Below are 25,745 nucleotides of genomic sequence, written 5' to 3'. Positions count from 1 at the left end.
TCGAACCAAGTTACTATAAACAGTACTTTTTCCTCATCTCTAGTAGCGATGCTCTCTCCCCCCCATATATGCAGAGAAGGCCTAAGCGGGTTTCAATAGCTTGGTATAGCCTTTCGCTCCCCACACATTTATTATTCATTTAATTCATTTAAATCCCCAGTAACAAGCTTGTTTTTGAGCTTTCTCTCACTTGCTTTAGCCCCTTCCCTCCCCTCAAGAGGAACAATATCACCAATTTCACTTATGACTTATGACTAGATAGTTCCTCTAGGTATTTCTGAGCTTGTATTTCCGAAATAAAGCTGCATGTGGCCCCTTTGTATACCACCTTAAGCCTAGCCGGATTTTGTAGATAAACCTCAGTTCCTTGTCTTTGAAATGGCTCAAACAGTTGCTGGAGTTGCCACCTGCTCTCCACCGTGGCAAGTGTGAAATCGGGCCTGGTGAATAAAGTTATCCCCTCAAATGTTTGCTTATTAGTAGGTCTTGCCAAGTTTGTTTGGCGGAGTAGGAAGTTCCCAAAGAATACCAGCATAGCACGGGGGTGCTGTGATGTTGCTGTGCGTTTCCCGTGAAACAGAGGGAATCTGTGGGCTCACTGGATTTCTCTATCTAGATCCCAAGTATGTAGTTCTGGTAAAGCCCCCTTGAGCAGGGTTATCATGAATTTCCTAGGATCGTCTTTCTCAGCTCCCTCTGGAATCCCAAGTAAGGGAAGATTATTGCATCTCTGTCTGTTTTCGTTCTCCTCCATCTTCCACATTAGATCTTTTACCAACCCCTCATGCTCTTCATGTTGTGTCTGCACTGTTAACACGTTTTTTTCCAACTGCTCTGTCCTTTCCTCCACCATAGCCATTCATTCGGCAATATCAGAGCAAGTTCTTCCAACCTTTCTAACCGCCCCTTGCAGCTTTTTTGCGGCTAGACAAGATCTGCGACTGTCCGCCTTTACCTCTTCTTGAAACCCCTTGATGGTTTGTAAGATATCTGTCAGTGCTGGTTCTTTCGTTGAAAGGGCCCCCCCTTTGGTTTTTCCAGATTTTGTCTGATCATAACCAGGTTTTAGAGTGACTGGCTTGATATCTTTGACTAGGGTAAGGGGGGTATTATTATATTCCCACTTCAGTTGTGCTGCACCCTCTTTTTCCGACATGTCACTCTCCTTTGGGAGTTGGTCTCTACTGTTTTTCTTTTTAAGACGCTTTTTACTGCTTGGTTTATCTCTCTGTGCATCCGAGTTAGGGCTGCTATACCACTTCAGCCCTTCCTCCCCACTTGAGTGTGATATGCTGATGTCCGATATGTCTGATTTTTCCGTTAAAGAGAAGAATTTATCCTGATTATTGGGCGTCTTGGGGTTGTCATCGTATTGCTCACCCTCAGATACTAGCGGTGCTTGATGTATGCATTTTCCAGTGACTGGCGAAGGATTAGCACCCGTGCCCTAAGTGGAGGCATTTCACTGGGCACTGCTTGTGTGTTCAAATGCGCTACCTGCCATAGTTATATTACCGAAGCAAGGGCAGGCGCATTGTCGATCATCGAGGAGGGGGAGGGGGTGGGGGAAAGGGGAATGGTGGCTCCTGTTGCATTAGTTATCCCCTGATTATCGGTTTCCGGTGTGGAGTCTTTGCCTTCCCCCCCTTTTGCTGCCTTAAGGGGTTGCGAGGAGTCTATTTCTTTTATTCCTCGGGTAATGCTTTTTCATCGCAATTGCTGAATTACCCGAGTTTGAAGCGTCTTTTTCCTGAGTGCTTTTATTCAGGGGATCTGCTTTGTCACCACCATCACCTCTGCCCTTACTGTTTGAGGCCTCCACTCTCTTCTGGCAGGTAACAGCCAACGTACCTTGTGGTTGAGAGGCAACAATCACAGCTTTTCCCCTACCAGTCTTCGTTCCCCGGCCCGTCATCCTTACTTACTTGATGTTTCCAGGAACAGCAAGATTTCCTGCAACAGTGTCTCCAGCTTATACTGGCTCCCGCTCCTCCACCAAATCGGCGTTGATGCCTCTGATACGCGGAGAGAAGCTTTTCCTCCACGAAGATGCGGACGTGCCGAAGCTGGTGCACCCTTGCTCCTTTGCCGGTCATCCGCGTCTGCAGTGTCAGAAACGGATCGCGCAGGCCAGATCACATCCACGATTGCAGAGCGGTCAAGACGTCCTCACAGATGGAGCGCAGCTCTAGTAGAAAGAACGAGAACAAAACCTGACAGTTCGTAGCCGGGTATTTCAATCGCATTTTTTACCCGTATTTGCTGTATTTCTCTGTGATCTCCGTGAGACATGCAGGGGAGATTCACCGCCGTTTGAATCTCAGATTTGTCCGCTGTCAATAGCGGACACGGACATCAGGAATCATTAGGTGAGCAGAGACTCAGCGGAGCGTCCTCGCAGCTTTGTCAGTCGGTTGCCATCTTGCCTTCCCGATACATCATCAGGACTGCTTATTAAGGAAACGCTAAGGAAAGACTAAATACAAATCATACAGAGAGACTGCCATAGAGTTTTTCCAAAAGTAGGCAGAGAAAGAAATTGGCTCTTCTCCAAAATCCAGCATCTGTTATAAAGTTTTAGGGTATACAAGTAACAGGTATTTCATGATATGATATTACATAACGGGGTTGGGGTCTGGAGGCAAGTTGGCGGCCAGTCAACCGGTCGAGTAATCTGACGACGACTCTCTCCTGCTAGGACCCGCTCTGATAGCGATTCTGGACACCACATTTGATGAAGTAACCGTATTGATGGAATAGACAGTTCTTAAATATTACTTAACCCTTTTATCTCATGCTGGAACTATAAACGGATTATGTGGATGCTCTGGCCGTCATGGCCTTGGCTATGGGGGATCCCTATCCCCTGTCGATTGGCATCTCGAGTTTCCTTTCATCCAGCAGCTGCTCTGCCTTTCTCGCTTGAACTCGCAAAGGTAGTTTTAGCAATGCCGCCAAAAGTAGGCAGCAAGGGAGTCAGGGGGCGCGGCATGCAGACCGGATCAGACAACGCTGGGAGGTCAGCTCCTGTCTGCCCAGCGGATGGAGGGAGTGCTTGTTACAACCCAAACAGAATACCGACCTGCAGAATAATCGGATGGTCTGTGTGACCACCTTCTCCACGGAGAGCAACAGGGTTAAGAAAATCATTAATAAGCATTGGCCACTGATATCGGACGACATCGACTACACAGCCTTACCCATGCATGCTTTTAAAAGGGGTAAAAACATCAGGGATCATGTTGTCCGGTCCTTTCTCCCCCCGATGGAATCTAGAACTGTGTTATCGATTTGGAATCTCCCACCTGTGACAGGCCACCATAGATGTACTAAGTGCAAAGCGTGCCATAATTCGATCCAGACAAAGGTCTTTGAATACAAGGAACACACGATCCCTTTAAAATCACACACAAACTGTAACTCTTCCAATGTTATTTATGCCATCATTTGTAAATGTGACCTAATTTATATAGGTCAAACCCAGCAAAAAGCCAAAGTCAGGATCCTGCAACACACAAGTAGGATCAGGTGTGAGTTAGCTGGGGCTCCATTAGTGTACCATTTCAAATCTGAAAAACACCCACCAGATAATTTTAAATGGGTTGTCTTAGAGAAAGTCACACTGGGCCCTAGAGGTGGGAGTATCTCTAATATCCTTAACATCCGGGAAGCCAAATGGATGTTTCTGTTCAATTCTGTAAAATCAGGACTTAATGAAACAGAAAGTACTTTTGCGCAAATGGCAAATTTATAGTTAATACTACTGTATGTATCTAGGTCACCGGTTAACTGTACGGCCTTTACCATCGTGCCTGATAGGTACGCCGATTGCTGGTTACCTTGATTTCCCATTTGTACCTTGTACATCCAACTGACTAAGTGGAATGTGGTCACTATTAGCATCAAGGATTGAAATATTAAGTCTGACATTCAATGATTGTACGGCCTTTACCATCTTGCATGATAGGTACGCCGTTTGGTATTTGCTCTATCTTGGACATCTGACTGCTTACAATGGATCATGTGCATCAGTGATCGATATATTGATTTTCTATTTCTAAATTACACCGTCCTTGCTCCCATTAATGTGTACCAGTTGGGTTGTGACATCTCGTTGTTTATAATTGTAATATTTTTAGGTCGATCGAACTGTATGAGATTGATATCCTTATTGTCCTTACTGGCACACTTGTGTATAGAATGAGACTTACTATATCGTCCTTATTGGCACACTTGTGCAACAATTCACCCATTTTTAGGATGTCCTAGACGTGACCTCGAACTGTATGAGATTGATCCCCATAGTGCCCACACTGGCATACCTGTGTATCAAATTAAATTTTATGAAATTCAATCCTATATCGCCCTCATTGGCACACCCGTGTATAAATCTGGGCCTCAATAAATCACCCCTCCGAGTGCAATGACAATACTCAGTGAGTGGTATATGAATGTAATTAAATTATCTTTTTAGGATGTCCTATACGCAATTCATCCTGTTTTCGAATGAATCTGGTCCGATTACTTATGATGAAAATAATCGCGGGTAATCTGTTTTCTATTTCTTTGAGGCACTTGGTCACGTGATCGGCACTCCGATCCAGGAAGTCAATAATAATCTCATTTGCACCTTAATCCTCGACAAATTTGGATTGAACAGACCCCCGTTTAAGCCCTGGTACTACTTCTTCAGGTATGCACTGCTAGACTCTGTTATAAGCATCAATATCTTGCTGAATACAACGCGCGTATTTATCAGCGAGTCCTTTATATTTTCAGAAATTGGACCGACTTATGCGGCCGTTTTATACTCGTAGACTTTGATCTCCACGGAGCTACAAGACGCTTAACAGACCCCCGTGACAGCCCGATAACTCCCCCTATAAGGTACGCATTCTGTGACTTTGCGATAGAGTTAAAAGCAATTGGGCATATTATGTGTGTGAACATTTACTAGCAGTCGTTTTTACACTTTTAGAAATTGGACCTCTCTCTTTGGCTGCCATTACTCTGACCTCTACGTATCTGCATTTAACTAACCAGACCCCCTTAAAAGTCGCGGATTCTCCCAGTTTCAGGTATGCTGTGATTTTTTCTCAGTTGGCTATAATACAAATACAACTTGACCTGAACCCATCTAACTATGGCTGAGTTTGTAACTTTAATATTTTGTAGAACAAAGATCGACCAGTTAGGCAGATTTACCACTGGAGACATTAACTCTGCTAAATACCCCCCGCGGCCAGCGGCCCGACTTTTCACTACAGGTATGCTCTTTTTGATCTGCTGCCTGTCTTGATTAAGCTCTCTCTGTACAGTTGGTGACCTGTTTGCCAACCTACCCTTTACAGGATCCTGACCCATGTGGCGGATTCACTATCTATCAAACGATCGTGTTCTACTGAGGAGGTAACCTATTCAATGTGTCTCATGCCAGTATTTGCTGTTATTCGACATCAGGTTGTGTGTAATCTAACCTGGTCGTTTGTCTGACAGATGTATTGAACCGTAATGAACGGTATTCAATACCTCGAATTGCTGCTCAATCTGCAAGATCTCATTTCCAGTGAGTTCTATTATATTCTGTTTTTCCTAAACTATTGTTTCATTTCTGCAACAAAGTGTGGGGGTCCACTGTGTCGCTAGTCACTTTACTGTGAAGCTGGTGCATTCGTTGTAGTCTCTAATTGACATTATATGTATTGATGCGAAAAACCACAACATGACCTGTGTCGTTGTTTATTTATGACATGGGCATGATATCGCCCATATGTTATGTTTTTTGTTCAACCTGCCTTCTGGTGATAGTTGGTGATTTTCAATATGTATATATTCCTCCCATTGCCTTGGTTTCAACATATGTGTTTTCACGGCAGTGTTTCCCTCGCTGACCATTTATAACATTTTTATGACTAATATGGATCAATTCGTCCATAACTAATACTAAACTATTAATTTTTTGTGCAGATTTACTGCCTCTCATACGTCCTTGTCCTGATGAAGACCCTCTAGCAAGGCTCCACTGTACGCCTGCACCAATTTGGGTCGAAACGTCGACACTTTCTACCATCCTCAGTCTTTCTCCTGATTTATCATTTGTGGTTTTGTTTTGAGAGGCATGAGTTTAGCCTATGTTTATTGATTAGGAGTCATTTTTATTGAGGTCATAGTGACCACTGTTTCGTTATTTGTATAGTTCCTTCACCTTCCAACCACTACCTTTCCCTTTCCTTTCCATTAGGGGCACTAATCATGATCAAGTATTGATGTATTTTATGAACAGTGTTTTATTGAATATTATTGTACACGTTGTGATTAAAAACAATGTTGTCATATCCTTTTTGAATTTATTTGAGATATTATTGAATTTTGGCCTACTTGCTCTAGTACCTGGGACCACTTTTTTTGCATCACTAATTCACCCAGGTCCCAGTGACTTATTGGGTTAACCGGTGTTTTTACAGCACCCCGGATGGAGGAGGCTCTGCAACCGCAAGCCGCCAGTCCGGAACGGTTGTCTTGGGCTTAGGTGAAGAGCAGAAACTGGTCAAGAATGGAGTCAAGAACAGAGCCACCACACGCGGTAAGCAGTCTGTACCCGCAATGTTTAAGGCTCAGTCTGGGAGAGGTAAAGCGTCTGGCAATCCCTCTGGCAACATCAAGTCATCTCCCATGTGGAAAGTAAAAACCCTTGATCTTTCTGTGCAGGGGGAAACGGCTGTTCAGGCGATCTTACCTCAGGATGCCAGGGTGGACGAAGCGGGGTGGCAGCTGGAGGGGTCCCGATTCAGGAGAGGGCAGAGTCCGATGCAGAAGGTCTTCCCGAAGTTACCTCTGTGATCACTGCCACTCTACATACTGTTACAGATAATCTTGCTAAGATTGGTGTTATTGAGATGCCTCTCCCATTGCCAATAACAGTCTGCCCAATCCAAACAAAGCAATCCCAATGCATTGCGGGAAATGGAGTCCACCCATCTGAGGACCTGGACACTACAGCTGTGGATACAGCTCAGCACATCAAAATGGCTATCCAGAGAGACAGCAACAAATCTATCTGTAGGGAGGAGGATGCCACCGATAAGTTTCTCTCTCTATCAGATCATTCTAATTTTTATGAAGATGATTGCCAGAATAAAGACTGGGCAGGTGAAGGGAGTGATACGAGCAGCCTAAATCGGGAGAAAGAGAGTGACAGATCTTTGTTTAATCTCGAAACTGTTAAGAAACTTCCCATCCTCCCTACTCAAGCTAATAGGGCCGAGGGGGATCACCGGCAACATGATTTGGGATTACTTCTACTCGCCAAACCTGGGTGAGATAGCTGATGAGGGAAAGGGAGAGACATCGGCAGAGCCTGGTACCATGCCAGTTTGCACTGAAGAGATTACGCTCTCTATGATTTTTCAAGGGATTACAACTCATCGAGAGGAAACGAGGGCGGAGAGTTTCCGGACACAAGGCACCTGTAGAAAATTTCAAACCTCCATTCGTAGAACTGCTAAGACTTGTGCTGACTTTGCTATGAAAATCGGGGAGGCAGAAACCAGGATCTCCCAACTGGAAGATGAGCTAAGCTCGCAGAAGAAGAAAACCGAATCAATGCAAGCCCTAAGAGATGATACTTTTCTGAAATTGACGGATCTTGAAAATCGCGCTAGACGCAACAATTTGCGAATTTTGGGGCGTTCCGGAGGGAAAGGAAGGGTATGATATTTGTCAGTTTGTGATCGACCTTTATGGAGAGGCTTTCCCAGACTTACCTCAATGGGACTGGAAGACTCAGATTCAGCGGGCCCATGGCTTCCTTTTTAATCAGCAGAGAGCAGGAGGACAATCTGATAACCGCCCACGTGCTATTCTAATCTCTCTGAATAACTTTTTGGCGAGGGATTCTTTATATGACCTTGCCAGACGAGACTGGAAAAGGGCAGGGAAGGGGTGTGAGTTTTTTGGCCTGCCTGATTTTTGTCAAAAGACAGTAGAAAAGTGCTGGCTTCCTCGTCAACTAATTCTGGAATTCCAAGCAAAAGGGGCACAAGTCTTTCTCTTAAATCTTGCGAAACTGAAGGTGGTCTTTCAAGGGCGTACCCAATACATTCAATTGGAAATCCAGGCCAAAGAACTTCTATTGTCACTGAACTCGTCTTGAAACCTTTTGGCTAGAGCTTTTTTTTGGGGGGGGGGGCTAGATGGCATTGTTTTTCCTGAGCCTCGATTTGTAAGGACTCTACTAGTTAGGGTTCTTCCTCTTTCCTCTATATGGTCTATTCTAAAAGAAGGTTGTTCACAATTGCTTTTTTTTTGTATTCATGTAGATTATACAGATTATGGTTAAGGGTCTAGCAACTCGGAGGGGTGGGAGTGCTAGCTCAGCATCACCAGGGACAGTTGGCCCACAAGCCTTTTGTGGTGGGGGTAGGAGGGTGTGGGGTTGGAGGGGAGGACATCTTCAAGGGGGGGATCCAGGGTGGGGGGACATGGGGGTGTGGGTGGGGGGCACACAAGTATTCATTTTTTCTATAGTTATGATAAATATAGCAATTATGACAATAATGAACAGTTAGTTAAGTTTTTTCTTCCTGCAATTCTTTCAGTAAAGCTGATGGTAAAACCGTTATGTTATTTCGGGGTGACAGTAGGAGCCTGTAGGTATGGCGGATAGGAACAAATCTATTAGCGTCTGTTCATTAAACTGTTGCGGCCTGAATGACATGAAAAAGAGGGGGATATTTGCGAAACTTATTAGATATGTGCGGATCGATGTATAATGCCTTCTGGAAACTCACATCTGCTGGAATAATCGAAGGTGGTTAAAAGATCTGGGTCTTGATTTCTTGGCATGTACCAGCAAGCTAATAATACCCGAGGCGTAGCTATAATGGCAAGGCATGGTATTTTAACGTGTAATCGGGTTAAGGAAGACAAATTAAGTAGATGAGTAATTTTAGAAGCAGTGATAAGGGGGACATCATACACTGTATGTTCTCTCTATGGGTCTAACTTAGATGATCCTATTAGTTTTGACCTCTTAAATATCAAACTTGCTCTGTGGTCTTCCTTGATAGTTTTCTGCAGGGATTTTAATATTCTCTTAGACTCCAACTTCAATCTCCACAGTAATACTCCTTACTCTGATAGGAAGGTTAAGTCCTTCAAGGCCTTACAGGGGTTGAGTCAGGAACATGGCTGGTTAATATCTGGCAAAATCAGAGTCAAGCTGGGTTAGGATATACATACTTCTGTAGTAACAGTGAGGATTGTCAAAGAAAGATTGCAGTGTCAAGAACTAAGATACATCAATATTATGGGGAGGACTTAGCTATTAAATACCAGCAACATCGGGCTGATATTCGGAGAGCATATTGGCAGATTGCTAGCCAGGCATATACAGCAAAGAGCGGTTTTGAACAGAATCTGTTGAATAAAAGATCAAAGTGGACAGATTCAGGATCTCCCAGTTAAGGTCTTGGATGTTTTTCAGGAATTCTATCGGGGGCTTTATTCCACTGAGAAAGATCGCCCAGCAACATCAGGAAAGGATTTCCTCTGTGACTATGTAACTTCGCAGATAACTTTAGAACAGAGGGATATGCTGTCTGCCCCTATCTCATGAGAGGAAATCTAACTGGCCCTCACTTCCCTGGCGGCAGGCAAGGCTGCAGGCCCTGATGCAATACCCCTAGAATTTTTCCGCACATTTAGGCAGACTCTGTATTGCGAACTTGAATCTTTATTTTTAAGAGCGCAGAAGGGCCAGACTTCCGTATCATGGCATAAAACAACTTTTGGAGTGTTTATAAAATGGTCAAGCCAGAACTCAGTCCTTCATCTTATCGTCCTATCTCTTTAATCTGCGCAGGCAGTAAGATTTATTCAAAAATAGTTGCATTAAGGCTTGGAAAGGTTATTGCTTCCCTAGTGTCTATCAGTCAACACGGTTTCATCCCGGGTCGGGATACATCTGGCCACGTCAGACGGGCAATAGCCTTGTTTGATTGGGCTCAGGCCTCCAAGACACCTCCTTGGGAATGATCCTGTTGGATGCAGAGAAAGCATTCAACAGGGTCTCCTGGGGGTTTCTCTGGCTGATGCTGAAGATCAAAGGGCTTCCGCAGGATTTCATTACAGCTATACAGGCTCTGTACATCTCACCAGTGCTCGGATTTCTGGACAAGAATCCAGTTAATTGTCTATAAGTAGAGGAACCCGACAAGGGTGTCCTTGCTCGCCCTTATTATTTTCAATTTATATTGATCCTTCACTTTGGAAGCTAGATGCCAATCCACGGACCTTTACAACTAACATAAGTTCTGCGCTTCCGGCAGTGTATGACCTTGCGAAACAATTTGGCTCCGTTTCCGGTTACAAATTAAATCCAGATAAAACCCATGTCATACACTCAGACACTTTAAGACCGCAGGAGACCTCGACTGTATCAGCAACAACTTATTTAGGTATAAAAATTACAGCGGCGGTTGAGCAGATACCTGAGATGAATATTCAGCCGATTATAAGAAGTGTGGATCAGACACTTGCAAGATTAGATCACTTTCATTTCTCCTTGCACGGACGTTGTAACGTTATTAAAATGCCTATTTTCCCAAAATGTTTATATTTGTTCAGGACAATTCCCCTAGAATTTCCAGGTTCTTGTATTTCAAGAGCAGAATGAGTTTGTACTAGATTTTTATGGGGTTACCATAAAGCCAGAAGGGAGGCAAATTGGTTAATTCTTAAGAGATTAAGGGGGGGCTGGGGACTACCTTCCTTAAGGTTGTACCACTGGGTAACATTATTACAGCAAATGGGGTTATTGCTGGTCCGGAGCAAGGCGCTAGTTCCTGAACCGGTTAGACCTACTATTTATGAAGCTCTATTAGAGGAGGACGCGCAACATTGCTTAACTAGAGTAACCCACCTGGTTATTATAAGAAAACAAAGTTTAAAGTTATTCAATCTGCATTCTCTATTTGGAAAAAAATGCGGCGTCTTCTTGGGATCTCGAATATAAATTCTTATACCCCTCTGTTTTCCTTTGGGCTACTAGAGCTAATCTTTCAGGATCAGATAACCACAAATTGGGGGGCTCTTGAAATCAATTTTTTGGGAGATTTTTTTGTGAGGGTCAAATTATGTCGTTTTCTGAACAACATGATAAACACAATCTCCCTAGAAGACATTTCTTTAAGTTCTTACAGATTAGGAGCTTTTTGGTTAAAAAAATTGCACAGGGGAGGGTCAAATTTGGCAACATACTAAGCATGGGCGTAAAATCCGTTCCGCTCGTGGATTTTGCGGATTTTCGGCAAATTCGCATTCCGCGAACTCTCGCGAACTTGCCGAAAATTCGTAAATCCGTGCGCAGCGGATTTTTTGCTTGGTCGCACGTGCCAACTAGAATACTATACAATTTAGCGGGAGTAAACACTTGCGAACACGTAGATGCGGCGGGCAGCGACAATCTCACAATTGCGAGATTGCAAAATTTGCAATTTCGCACAAGAAATCCACCAGCAGGCAGCATAAACCTTGAAAATTATGATTTTTATCAGAATAACTCCTCAGGTTGACATTTGCCTGCACTTTTTGGGGGGCGGGGGGTGGGAGGAAGGAAGTGCCCCACAGTCTCCAACTTCCTGTTCCTGTCCAGCAGGCTCCTCCCAGTGCTTTCTTCATGTGCTGGTCACTTTGATTTGATCTTGACCTGGAAGGATTACTTTTTGTGGATGCTGCTGGATATTTGGATTTTTGCAAAACTGAAAGCACTCAGCAGGTGCAAAAGTTCAATCTTATCATTAGTAACCATTCCCTGTAGTGCCTGGAGGGATTACTTTTTGTGGATGCTGCTGGATATGTGGATTTTTGCAAAACTGAAAGCACTCAGCAGGTGCAAAAGTTCAATCTTATCATTAGTAACCATTCCCTGTAGTGCTTCCTGAGGGGCCCCTTCTGAGTTCAGTTGCCTACTTGCAACTATTCTATGACCCTGCTCTGACCCTCACAGCAGGCTCAGAGAATAGCTACAAGTATACAACAAAGGTCCTGTTAAAAAAATTACACTGCAACAGAATGCAATTACAGATAAGAAGCAGGTGCCAGCCTGGAAGTTCAAATTCAGTGACACATTAATCAGCCCCTAATTCATTCTTGTCAGTTGAGGCAGGGCAGGTGTGCTTTTACCCCATAATCTACAGTGATGAACTAGAGGGTGGCATGGGTGAGCCAGAGGGTGGCATGGGTGAGCCAGAGGGTGGCAGTGGTGAAACAGAGGGTGGCAGTGGTGAAACAGAGGGTGCTGTGATGAACCAAATGGCAGAAACACTTGCGAACACAAAAAAAAGGAATCCGCAAAATTCGCGAGAGTTCACAGATTTTGCGGATTGCGAATCCGTAAATACGCAATTTCGCGGATTGCCAATTCCCATGCTTACAACATACCTTGTGGGCATCATAGCAGCTAGGTCAAGAATAGGGATAATTTATCAAACCCTGCTGTCTATTCTTCCTGTTGATCTAGTCACTCAGATTGATAGTTGGGATAGGAAAATCGCACAGGAGGGCACGTACCCGGAGGCTTCCCTGGAATTGGCAAATCAGATCTTAATAACTGGCTGTTTGAAAGCGCAACATTACATGTATGTCTTCGATTTATATTACACTGTGGGTAAAATTGCTAAGTGGTCTGGGTCATGGGGGAGGTCATGAAGCAGGTGTGGGACTTTGGCCGCGGACAGGATTCATATGTTTTTTGGGTGCCTTCAAGCTTGCTAAATATTTGCAAGACATCGTGTCTTTCTTGGGCCAGACCTTGGGTAAGACTATCTCAATAACTCTCTATGGTCCTGGGGATAAATCAGTCTCAAGACATGGTGGGATGGACCAGATCAGAAATAGGATTAGTCTTCTTTGCAATGGCCATTTTAAGAGCCGATATTACAATGCAGAGGATTAGTCTGGATCCCCCCACGTTTTATTGGAGGGCTAGGTTACTTGCCATATATAGTATGGAGTTAGCAGTGTATAGGTTTAAAGGCCGTAGGAGACAGGATATGGGCAAGAAGCAGTGGGCCCCAGTAACTAATTGGATTGGGTGAATAATGCTGTTTTTTTTAATCATAATTTTTTGTGTTAGATAATAGATTATGCTTAGCTAATACAGAGTCTCTGCCTCGCTCATAGGTTTTTGTTTATTGTATCTAGTATTGGTTTTTAAGTGACGAGGCTGATGTATGTTATGTCAAAAAATACTGTCAAAAAGAAAAGAAAAATAACGGGTTTGGGCAAGCAATGCTACAAATACATGAATAAATTAATATTCTAGTAAACTAGACAATTCCAAAGACACCTACTTCCTAATTTATTACGTTGGTTATGCTATCTGTTGGACCTGACATCCTTGGCATGGTTTCCCCAACTTTTTGCTTTCAGTCCTACTGTTTTCGCTGGCTTAGTTTTTGCTGGATTTGGGATACTCAGCACTTTACAACTGATAACTTCTGTTAAAGTGAATGTGCTCTCTCCCTAAAGCATTGTTATATTGGCTTCCACCTAACTGGCACATTTAATTTACTTTTAAGTCCCTAGTAAAGGGGTACTGCCTGTACCCAGGGCCTGTATATTAAATGCTACTGGAGTGCCTGCAGCACTTATTGTGGCGCCTACTTAAGAAGCACTTTTACAACATGTCTCAGGCCTTCTTCTGCAGCCTATGTCTGCAGTTTAAACTGTTATTTCAACCTGGCAAAATGAAGCTTTTGCCAGGCCGAAACCTCCTTTTTTAATATATATCTGTCACCCCTAGGGTAGTCTCTAAACAGCCCATAGGGCAGGGTGCAGTACATTTAAAACGTTGAGTATTACATTTTAGTTTTACATGGCTTGGTGGTGAAAAACTCCCAAATGTGTGAGGTCTACCTCTCTGATAGAATAACATTGGATTAACTTATTACATTTAATAAGTGATAACTTTTAATTGGGAGCAGGTGGAATGACATGTTTGGCGGTATTTACAGAATTGTAACTTAAACCCTCTTTAATTGTAAAGTCAGATTTTAAGCCACAATTCTGGAAATGGCATTTTAGAAAGTTGGCAATTTCTTGTCCTAACCATTTGCTGCCTGCCACCCGTATCCTGGGCCACATGACTCAGGACACAGTTGGTGTTTGTGTATTCCTCCCAGACAGTGAGACAAAGTGGAAATAGGTGTTGTCAGGGTGGACCATCACTTCCAGGATGAGTGGGAGGAGCTGTCCCCTACCACACTTGCGCATCACAAAGACGCTACCTCAGCACACTCATAATGGGTTTCACACCAATCTTTTGTGCCCCAAGACAAGCTGGCGGGAGGGCAGGATAGAAGGAAATTCCAGACACCTTTTGGAAGTGGAAAACTCTAGATGCATCTCCCACTTCAAAGCTGGCATCAATAATTAATATTGGACCCACAGACCCAACTCTTAAGCTCATTGCTGGACCTGTAGTAGGGTAAGAAGAAGAACCGCTGCCCTGCTATGCTGCCAGAAGGACTGCTCTGCAACCCGGCTACACTGCTGCCCTGCTGCCTGACTAAGAAGCACCTACACCTTAAACACAGTGCTACCAGAGTGATTCCAAGGGCAAGTTGGCAGGCCTCTTGATCAGAGCCCAAGGGACAGAGAGAGCTCCAAACATTTTAAACCCTGCACCTGGACTCTGCCTGCTGTGAGCTCTATCCCCCTAAGTGATGCCCCTTCAATCCTGGACTCTTGGGATTGGGGCTAACAGTGCTCGGCCAGCCAAGCTGTGGTCTCACCAGAACTGACACAGTGTTACTGTTGTAAAGTCATCCTGTGTGCCCTGTGCACCCCATTCTATGATGACAGGTACGGGTTGTAATTGACTCTGACTGTCTGTCCCTGGGATCTGTCTAACTAGGCGCAGGGTTAGTGCTATGTTGTAAACACAGTGAAAACACACGTATACATGAGGGTATACTATATATTAGGGTACACTAATAATGGTATATAATAGCAGGGGTATTAAAACTACCTTTATGTCCCTAGTATATAATAGGGTATGGCATTCTAGAGGCCAGCAGCCCTTTTTGCACCTGCATGTGCTCACTGCTGAGAGAGCCTGAAGTCATTTAAAAGCATTTGTGTGTTGTAACACTGCTTTTAAAATTGTGCCAAAACTCAACTTCAGTGGTAGGGGCACTTAGCAAGTGATAATCTACAATAAAGTGGCATATTAGGTACCTCCAGGGTCTCCCCTTTGTTTCCCAGGGGTGGGGTGTCATGTAATTTTATGGAGGGTCCTTATAAAAGATGTTTCATATGCCCTGAGGATAGGGACATTACACATTTCACTTATCCCATTGTAGTGAAGTGCCCCCAAAATCGACTTAGGTGCTAGGAGTACTGGGGGTGAGAATCTACAATATTTTGGCATATTCAGGACCCCTAAAGTCTCCCCTACGTGTCCCAGGGGTGGTGAGGGGGTGGTCCTGTAATTATAAGCAAGGGCCTTCTAAAATATGTTTTATATGCCCTGATGATGGATAAATTGCACATTGCAGTTTCTCCATTGTAGATGCCTAGCCACATAGGATAACATTGCAATAGTTTATGAACTCATAACTGTCGCTAGGAATTAAATAAATTACCATTTAAGGACTTAGGAGAATGATACTGATAAATCCAACAATATGCTATTGTTGAATTTATGCTAAAGTATACAGGACAAAAGTTAAGACTTTATTGTCTGTAAGCTAAAATTCAGCCTTACTGTGGTCTCCCCTGATTGGTCAGAGTTAACAGAATTACCCTGACTGCTTAGATGAAGTGAAAAGTGGATCACCCAGAGAAAGTCTATATGTTGGAGAGAGTTCTGCTACACAGGAATTCCAGAGCATGGGGGAGAGGTCATAAAGCATGAGCTTCAGAGAAGGAATAGGACACGCAGCGAATCCCAGGTCCACCCGCCTCTCTGACCCAGCCATATGGCAGGCTTAAGTCAGGAATTTGCAGATGGTAGGGGGAGGAGAGCTTAGAGGATTTCAGCCATACTGAAGTTTGGAGGAATAGCGCTTTGTGGCGAAGGTTTATGCCACACTTTGGAGGGAGTGGTCATGCTCTGGGGTGTTGTCCTACCCCTCATTGGACAGGAGTGCTCTCCTGCTTGCCCCAGAGAACACTGAATAAATATTTGTGACGGTGCGAAAACTCTCAGATATGCTGCTTGAAACGAAGAAAAGAAGGAGGCTTGCAAGCTGGAAACTTGATTTGCAGCATCAGGCCCTGCATTCTGACTGACTGTGCCTTATCTGTGCCTTATCTGGAACTGCAGCCATTAGGATGTGTGTTGCTTCAAGAGGAATAAAGAGTGGATTCCCTGCAAGCTACAGTTTAGGAGAGCTCATCTGGACCATCACCCCCAAGAATCCCCTGCTTGGAGTGCGTCCAGCGGATTGGTAAGGGTTTGTCCAGGTGCATTGTGGGCATTGTGGTCCCAAATTTTCAAGGACCATCTTAGAGATTCGAGACCCCTGGATTGTGTTTTGGACATTTTGGACCCTCAAGACAAATTCCAGGAAAAAGTCCCAGAAGTTTGGAGCCACTTTGGAAAAAAGCTCCTATAAGGGGAAGGACTCAACCGCAAGAGCCAAGCCGGCCACTTTTAACCGCAAGCCGGCTTGCCCTGATGGTTAGTTCTGCCGAAAAGCTGCGAAAGACCGACTTCCAGTGTTTTGACTGGGAACTCCCTGGAGAACAAACTGGCGAACCCTCACTGAATCCGGACTGGTGAAGAGCATCAAGAGACCCCAGCAGAAAAAGCTCCAGAAACGTTTCTAAGTCTAAAGGTAAAATTTCGACCAAGGCCTACCGCATGGGGTTTCCGACCAGGGCTCCGTCACAGACAGCCTGAAACTTTGACTTTGTCTCAGTCAAGTGCGACTAGATTTACCAAGTTGGCCCTATAGGTCTCTTAGTGCTATATAGTGCTAAAACTTAAAAATTAATTCACATCTTCGGTTCCCTGCATTGGATGTTTGTTGTTTTGGCGTCATTTTAATAATACAAATATTTCCAAAATGTTATACATTGATGTGTGAATTTTATTGTGTGTTGTGTCAATTGGTGTTTTTAAATGCTTTACATACCTGTCTGCTAAATTAAACCTGTATGCGCGCAGGTAAGCTACCAAGGGTTGAACATGGGAATATTTTATTGTGACCTACACTGTCAGTGGGCTAATTGCTAGTGGTAGATGCATATTTATCAGTGCTAGTAACCCCCTTTCCAATAGTGACACAAACATGACGCAGCTCTTTGCAGTGCCTCACAGGAGAAGACGCAGTGTAACACAGCCTCAATGCAGGCCTGCATTACAGCTTGCCCAGCTCATTAGAACCACTCTTGCACAATGCATCCTCAATATGAACCTAGTAGGCTCTCATTGGAAATGATGCAGCACGACACGGCCTCTACTCAAACCTGTATCGCAGCTCTTGCAACTCATTGAAATCACGACTGAATGATGCATCTTCGACACAGACCTCACATCACTTCTCGGGACTGCCACTGAATGGCAAAGCACTTCACATGTAGGATTTAAGGTAATTTCTCAGTGGGACTAACTTGGCATCTGTATCTGGCCTGTACGCCATCACAGTCAGCCTGATTATTTGAAACAACAGTGGTCCAATGCAAAATACTTTTTCAACAAACAATGAATATAGACACAATGGATCTATATTAATTTGACATGTCCAGCTGGACAGAGGTCTCGGTCTTTACTTAATCAGGAATGAAAAACAAGAATTCCTTCAACAATTCAACGTAGTGGGGCACAAGCCTGCACCCAAGCACATACAGATTTGTACAGTGAGGAAACAAGGAACAGAACAGGGCTATTAGGCAAAAGCTGCGAATTTCTGTAGTATACAATGAGACAGAAAATTCAAAGCTGCACCTTTACATATACATGACACATAGTATACGTTCTGTATAGGGTGCACATAAAGGTCGACGGTGTTTCGATCCCACTAAGTAATCATGGGGATCATCATCAGGACATTGAATACAGCCTAATAATTGTAAGCCTCTATTGCCTAGGGGAGGAACCCTGGCGTACTCGTGGGTATGAGCAGGGAAGGGATGTGGTGAGTCGGGCAGCCCAGATATGGGAGCCTGGAGGGGACACGTCAATTTAGATAAGATCGCGTTGCGGTCGTTAAGGACCCGGATCAGTCGGGTGGTATTCCTTCCTGTCGATGCAGTCAAATCACAGTCAGCCTGAACATATGTCTTTGTCACAATTCAGCATGACCAGATAACCACAGTTGGTGCTTTGTGTTTTTAAGCACTATTCTTACCTAAATCTCCAGTCCTACTGATTGACTTTTGTCATTTTGGCATCAAATCATTTATTAAATTCTACTCTCTTTTTCTAAATTGGTGTGGGATTTTTCTTGTGTTGGGTTTTCACTTCATTACTGTCTAGTGCTGAATAAATACTTTATACATTGCTTCTATGTAAAGCCTGGCTGCCTTTGTGCCAGGCTACCACAGGGTTAAACACAGGTTAACTTGAGGTTTGATTGTGTTTCACCTTGACAAGAATTGTGGTGGCTCTTTGAGTAGGGTTGCACTACCCTCAACTAGTAACCCAATTTTCTACACTTAACTAATTAAGGAAACAATTGACTTCATATTTAACACAGCAGTATAATGGCTTGTTTGGCAAATGAATGCCAAAAGGTAGGAAACATCCTCAGCATGGCTTCCACAAGAGAGAGCACAAATAATATGTTGTGGGCATCTCAGTTAAGGCTTTTATTTCAACCATTTTCTTGTAAAATAAAAGCACATAATCACAGAGAAAGAGAGTATGAGAGAGAGAGAGAGAGAGAGAGAGAGAGAGAGAGAGAGAGAGAGAGAGAGAGAGAGCGCGCGAAAGGCTCACTCTCATAAAATAAACATGTGGTATTACTACTACTGCAAATACGGACAGCTGGCAATGCCAGCTGACTATAACATAATCATGGTAGCTGAAACACATTTAAATTAGGCATCATTTTTAATTAGTACAGAATTGAACAATAATTTTATTAAAACAGGTATCACACTACAGTATTAAACCATTTCCTCCATCATTCTTGATTTTTTCAATTCCTTCTGTAAAACCTCTAGTCTCTCACTCATCTGATTGAGCACAATTTCCTCCTTATTCCTTCATATTGTTGAATTATTCTTCTTTCTGCAATTGCAACTTAAACCTCTAATACAAATGGCTTCTAAAACCTTTAAAATTAGTACGCAACTCATTATGGTTTTTATTGTTATTATTATTATTATTTTCTTTAATAAGCCAGCACCAGTCTTACTGAACCAAGCAGCAGTCTTCTCATACACACACTAGGTTCTCACAATAGAATGAATCTCATTCACAATATATTTATTAATTCTTCCTTTTTTAGCATGATCATAGGTGTAGTAACATTGCTGAATTTTAATCATACAACATAGGCAGCTTTCTTTTGCTATAAGCAAGGCTTTGTATCACCATTGAGCGAATGGCAAACATATCTTCATGAATTTTAGTGTGTGCACCAACAGGGTTATCAGCCAAGTGTTCTACTGAAGTAGACAGTTTTCTAATCCTAGCCTCACTCAAAGCCACACCGATAGAGAGAATCAATACACTAAACACATCTAATAACTGATGACCACATTTTCTCTCTTCACTCACTTCACGCTAACTATTCACATGACAACTTTTTGGAAAAAAATAATGCTACTTTTTTTTTAATCTATTCAACCTTGCAGCAGTGTACAATAAGAGGTCCTATTGCAGACATTACAGGTAGATCTAAAAATAATTGTAATCATACACAGCATGTAAAACCTGTCTATAAAAAACTATGCGATACAAAAGGGGATGATGGACGAAGCGTTTGAGCAAATCAAACACTCACCCCCAGTCAACTGATCTCGGTTTAATCCATCACCATTCTTTAGCTCACTCTGCCACCCCAGTTCAGACAAGGCAATATGCAAATCAGTCTGACCTAGTGCCTCATGGGAACAGTCCAGCCCGAACTGCAAAGCCATGTCTTCCCTGGAACGGAAACAAGCATCCTGGGACCGGTTTCGGGTTCATAACCCTCATCAGCCAGGCTATCGTGAATCCAGTGGCAAAGTGAGCAAGGGACTCACGTCTGAGCATACCCTGCCAACTTAGGGGGAACAAAGCGGTACAAAAGGGGGTGGCAATGGACGGATCATCCGAACCAATCAAACACTCACACCCAGTCAACAGATCTGGGTTTAATCCATCACCGTTCTTTAGCCCACTCTGCCACCCCAGTTCAGACATGGCCACATGCAAATCAGTCTGAGCCTGTGCCCCATGGGAACAGTCCAGCCCGAACTGCAAAGCCATGCCTTCCCTGGACCGGAAACAAGCTTCCTAGTACCGGTTTCTGGCATTTCAGCTGTCTTCTGCCAGGCTTGCTTGAATCCAGTGGCAAAGTGAGCAAGGGACTCACGTCTGAGCATACCCTGCCAACTTATGGCGAACAATTTGCAATTACCATATTCGTAATCGCAAATTGTGAATGCAATTACTAGGGTGAAGGGGGCCAAAAGGCCACCCTGATGCACCGTCAAATAAGGTAAGTGTGCACATGTGGCGCACATACATGCCCTAAGGGCATGTGTGTGTGCGACATGGCACTTAGAAAAATGCAAAAATTTGCATTTTTTTTACGAATTTGCAAATTACCACCAACATGAAGTTGGTGGTAATTTGCGATTCCTTAAAGCAAGGTCACCATTTTTACCTGCTTCCTGCATTGCATTTAGGGAATCGCAAATTGTGATTCTCAAATGTGTTTGCACAATAGCTAATTGCAAAAATTGCGATTCCCTACTTTGTGAATGCCTTTTGGGATGATACATCCCAAAAGGATTTTTCAGTTCGCAAACGGGCCGATTCTGCGAATCAGCTTGTTTGCGACCGGTAAAAGGCTTGATACATCTGGCCCTCAATCTCATTCATGTCACACACAGATTTCCTTCTTTCTCTTTCCAAATTCTAGGTCTACGATGTATGTTAATTCATGATCACTGTTTCTTCTCTTAAATTTGATCTAATTTCTTCAGCTCAAATCATTCCTTTGATCTCTTTCAATTATATTTTGATTACATTCTCTAATGCATTCATGCTCAACACACTTTGCATCATTAGCTCTACTGTACTATAAAATTATATCATGACTCTACAAAGATCAATTTTCCTCAGTTTCTTTTAGCTCAGGTAAAATCATAATCTATGTTTGTTTCTAAATTATCCTGATGATTTATAACAGAATATATCACAGAACAAGACAAACCATATGTAAAAGGCAACAACATGAGTCACACTTTCAGGAGCTGAGGTGGGTAAGTGTATACAAACATAACAATCAGAAATGTATAATCTCTCTATAATATTTTAGTAGGTTTATATAGGAATTTTCTAAAATTCTTCACTATAACTATAACCATAATCATGATTTAACCTATAACCCTTTGTATTGGTATCATATGTTGTACTATCAATCACTCAATCAATCAAGACACTTATAAAGCACACTACATACCCGTTAGGGTCTCAAGGCGCTGGGGGGAGGGGTGCTGCTACTGATCGAAGAGCCAGGTCTTGAGGAGTCTTCTGAAGGCCAGTAGGTCTTGGGTCTGCCGTAGTTTTGTGGAGAGGGTGTTCCAGACCTTGGCGGCGAGGTGGAAGAAGGATCTGCCACCGCCGGTCGTTTTTCGGATGCAAGGGACTGTGGCGAGGCCTGCGGAGCGGAGCTGGCGGGTGGGGCTGTAGAAGCTGAGTCGTCTGTTGAGGTATGCTGGGCCGGTGTTGTGGAGAGCTTTGTGCAAGTGGAGGAGGAGCTTGAAGGTGACCCTCTTGATGACGGGGAGCCAGTGCAGGTCTCTCAGGCGGGGGATGATGTGGCTGCAGTGGGGCAAATGGAGGATCAGGCATGCTGAGGTGTTCTGGATGCGTTGCAGCTGTCTCAGGGGCTTGACCAACGTTCCTGCGTAGAGGGCGTTTCCGTAGTCCAGCCTGCTGGTGACGAGGGCCTGGGTGACTGTTTTTCTCGTGCGTGGTCGGTGGGTGTCGGTGCTCTTGGGGTGGAGCCGAGGATGAGGACCTCTGTCTTGTCTGAGTTCAGCTTCAGTCGGCTGTTCTTCATCCATTCAGCGATGTCCTTCATTCCTTCGTGGAGGTTGGTTTTGGTGGTTTGAGGGTCTTTAGTGAGGGAGATGATCAGCTGGGTGTTGTCGGCGTAGGAGATGATGTTGAGGTCATGCTGTCGGGTGATGTGGGCGAGGGGTGCCATGTAGATGTTGCACAGCGTCAGGCTGAGGGAAGAGCCCTGGGGTACGCCGCAGATGATCTCAGTGGCTTTGGAGCAGAAGGGGGGGGAGGCAGATGCTCGGAGTTCTGCCGGAGAGGAATGATGTGGTCCAGTCCAGGGCCTTCTCTTGGATTCCGGCATTGTGTAAGCGTGTTTGTAGTGTGTTGTGGCAGACCGTGTCGAGGATGAGGGCCGCTGTTCCTCCATTGTCAAGCAGGGTCCTGATGTCATCAGTGGCAGCGATGAGAGTGGTTTCGGTGTTGTGGTTGCTGCAGAAATCGGACTGGGATGGGTCCAAGATGTTGTTCTCCTCGAGGGAGCGGGTAAGTTGTTTGTTGACGATTTTCTCGGTGACCTTCGCCGGGAATGGAAGCAGGGAGATGGGTCAGAAGTTCTTGAGGTCCTTGGGGTCCGCCTTGGGTTTCTTGAGTAAGGCGTTGATCTCGACATGCTTCCAGCACTCCGGGAATGTTGCTGTCTCGAAGGAGATGTTGATTATTCTCTGGAGATGGGGTGTGATGGCTGTGCTGGCTTTGGTGAATATGTGGTGAGGGCATGGGTCTAATGGTGATCCGGAGTGAATGGTGTTCATGATTTTGCTGGTGTCCTCGTCGTTGACGCTGGTCCAGGATCGCAGGCGGTTGGTGTGGGTGATGGTCGTGGGGGTGGTGGTTGTCAGGGTGATCGTGGCGCTGAAGCGGTCGTAGATGTCGCCGATCTTGCGGTGGCAGAAGATGGCTAGTGAGTCGCACAGGTCTTGCAAAGGTGGGATGTCGTTGGTGTTGGAGCTGGGATTGGAGAGTTCCTTCACGATGGTGAAGAACTCTTTGCTGTTGTGTGCGTTTTTAACTAGGCCCTCTTGGCGGCTCTGATGAGTTAATGGTGTCTGCAGGTGGCATTCGTGTGGGCTGTGGAGCTGGAGCCAGTTCTTCTGCAATTTTCGGCATGTTCGTTTGGAGGCCTGGAGGTCTTCGGTGAACCAGGTGGCTTTCTTGCTGGTGCGGTTGTTGGAAGGTGACTTGAGCGGAGCAAGGGTGTTGGCGCAGTCGTCGATTCATTGTCAGAGGTTGCGGGCGGCGGTGTTGGGATCGGTGGAGTCGGCAGGTGGGTTCTGGGTGAGGGTAGCGGTTAGCTGGTCTTTGGTGACTTTGCTCCAGCAGCGCTGAGGCCTCTGTTGAATGCGGTGGTGCATGGTGGGCTTACTGAAGGTGAAGTGGATGCAGTGGTGGTCTGTCCAATGGGGTTCAGTGGTGTGGTTGAAGGAGACGTGGGGGCTTGCGGTGAAAATGGGATCGAGCATGTGGCCGGAGGCGTGGGTGGGTGTTGTCACGAGCTGTCTGAGTCCGAGGTTGGCGAGGTTGTCGATCAGGGTGGTGGAGTTGGCGTAGTTGCTGTTCTCAAGGTGGAAGTTCAGGTCTCCTAGGAGGATGTAGTCGGTGGAGGCGAGGGCGTGCGTGCTGATAAAGTCACGAATGGAGTCGCTGAACTGCTGTCGGGGTCCAGGAGGTCTGTAGATGAGGGTTCTTCTGAGGGTGGTGTTGGGGTCGGTGTGGATCTGGAAGTGCACGGTTCAGCGGTGCAGAGAGTGTTGTTGATGTTGGTCGAGACTCCGAGAGTGTTCCTGTGGACGATGGCGATTCCTCCTCCTACTCCATTGGAACGGTCTCTGCGGGTGATCTCGTAGCCTTCCGGAATGGCTATGGCGATGTCGGGTGCTGAGGCGGGGTTCAGCCAGGTCTCTGTCAGGAAGGTGACATCCGGGGTAGTGGAGTTGAGAAGGTCCCAGAGTTCGACGTCGTGTTTGCGTTAGGAGCGGGTGTTGAGGAGGATGCAGTTGAGGTAGTTGGGTATCTTGGTTGGCGGTTTGGCTGGCCGGATGCTGGTGAAGCTGCAGCTCCGGCAGGTGAAGGGTCCTTGGGTGCGCTTCGGGTGGCCCGGTAGCAGGTGTGTTCATGCCGGTGTTGAGTGCGTGGAGGGTGCTGGCATCGTAGCTCAGTCGGGTGTTGTTGCATCCGCGGAGGCCAGGGGTTCTAGTGCTGGTCACGGTTCAGGGGCGGTCCAGGCTTCAAACCATACTATGATTATGGATTGAAGAATATCCAATAGGGCAATATGGATGTAACTAAGCTTGGGCAGAGTTTGTGGAGTTTTACTCCGCTGAATTCCACAAAGTGCTAGACAAAGTCAGCCGCGCTCTGTGGAGTTCTGCCAGCAGCGGAGTCTGTTAAGTTGCACTGCTTGCAATGATTTTTAGCACCAGGAGTTTGTCTCGCACTGTAAAATTAGTGCGTACAGCCCTAAGTGTCGAGACAATGTGCGTTGCTGCTTTCTGCCACTCGAGCAGACATTCTACTCGAGTGGCAGCTTCCTCAACGCGAATGACAGATTTCTCAATGCGAGCTGTCACGACCAGCTGCGACCCCCCTCGATGAGAAATTTTGCCAGGAGAAGTTACTCATGGTGGTCCTGAAGAAAGTGGACTATCAATATATTTTTCACCTAGACGTATGTAGACGAGAGCAACAATATCCCAATCAACAACACAGCAATAGTTGGAAAATGGAGTTCATTTTTTGTTATGCTTGGACAGTGATTGTTTTTTCAGGTTGGGAAAGGTGTAAATGAGTGTGTATGAGAAGTGAGTTGAGTAGAAAGCATGGGGGTATGAAATCAATAAGATGTATTGAAGTGGTGCATTTTTTGTGTTATAATATTAACTGCCTTGAGTTTTTGAGGTGCACATATTTGCATGATTGTTTCCAAACAGGAAATGATAAAATGAACTAAAATGTCTTATCATCATATTGGATCAAACTGTACAGGTGTACATATGTATTGTATGTATTTAAGGTACATGTTTTTTATGGAATAATCAAAGGATACATTGTATAGCATCGTACATATTGTATGTATTTCACTCATTGTTTTAGGTATTATTAAATTGTGAAAAGCAAAATACATAAAAAGATTATAAGTTAAAGAAATGAATATCTCAACAAAAACAAAAAAGAAATAAACTAAGAACAACATGAGATCTATACAAGGTGGACTTTAATCATAATTGACCAGTCGTGAGCTAGTTGTAGCCCCGGTAGAAGTAATACAGGTCTGGTAGGACAACTCATGAAAATTTCCTGCACCTGATTGGAACAGTCCAGCACGAAATGCCAAGCCGGGTCCTCCCTGGACTGGAAACAAGCATCCTGGAACCGGTTTCGGGGTTTCACCCCTCATCATCAAGGCTAGCTTGAATCCAGTGGCACAGGGAGCAAGGGACCCTTGTCAGGGCATACCCATCCCACTTAGGGTAAAAACTGTTGCAGCTACAAACGATGGACAGAATGCTGA

Source organism: Lissotriton helveticus, chromosome 2_1 (genome assembly GCF_964261635.1).
Source record: "Lissotriton helveticus chromosome 2_1, aLisHel1.1, whole genome shotgun sequence".
Classification (NCBI taxonomy): Eukaryota; Metazoa; Chordata; class Amphibia; order Caudata; family Salamandridae; genus Lissotriton; species Lissotriton helveticus.
The sequence above is the reverse complement of the archived record's forward strand: the minus strand, read 5'-3'. Positions refer to the sequence as shown.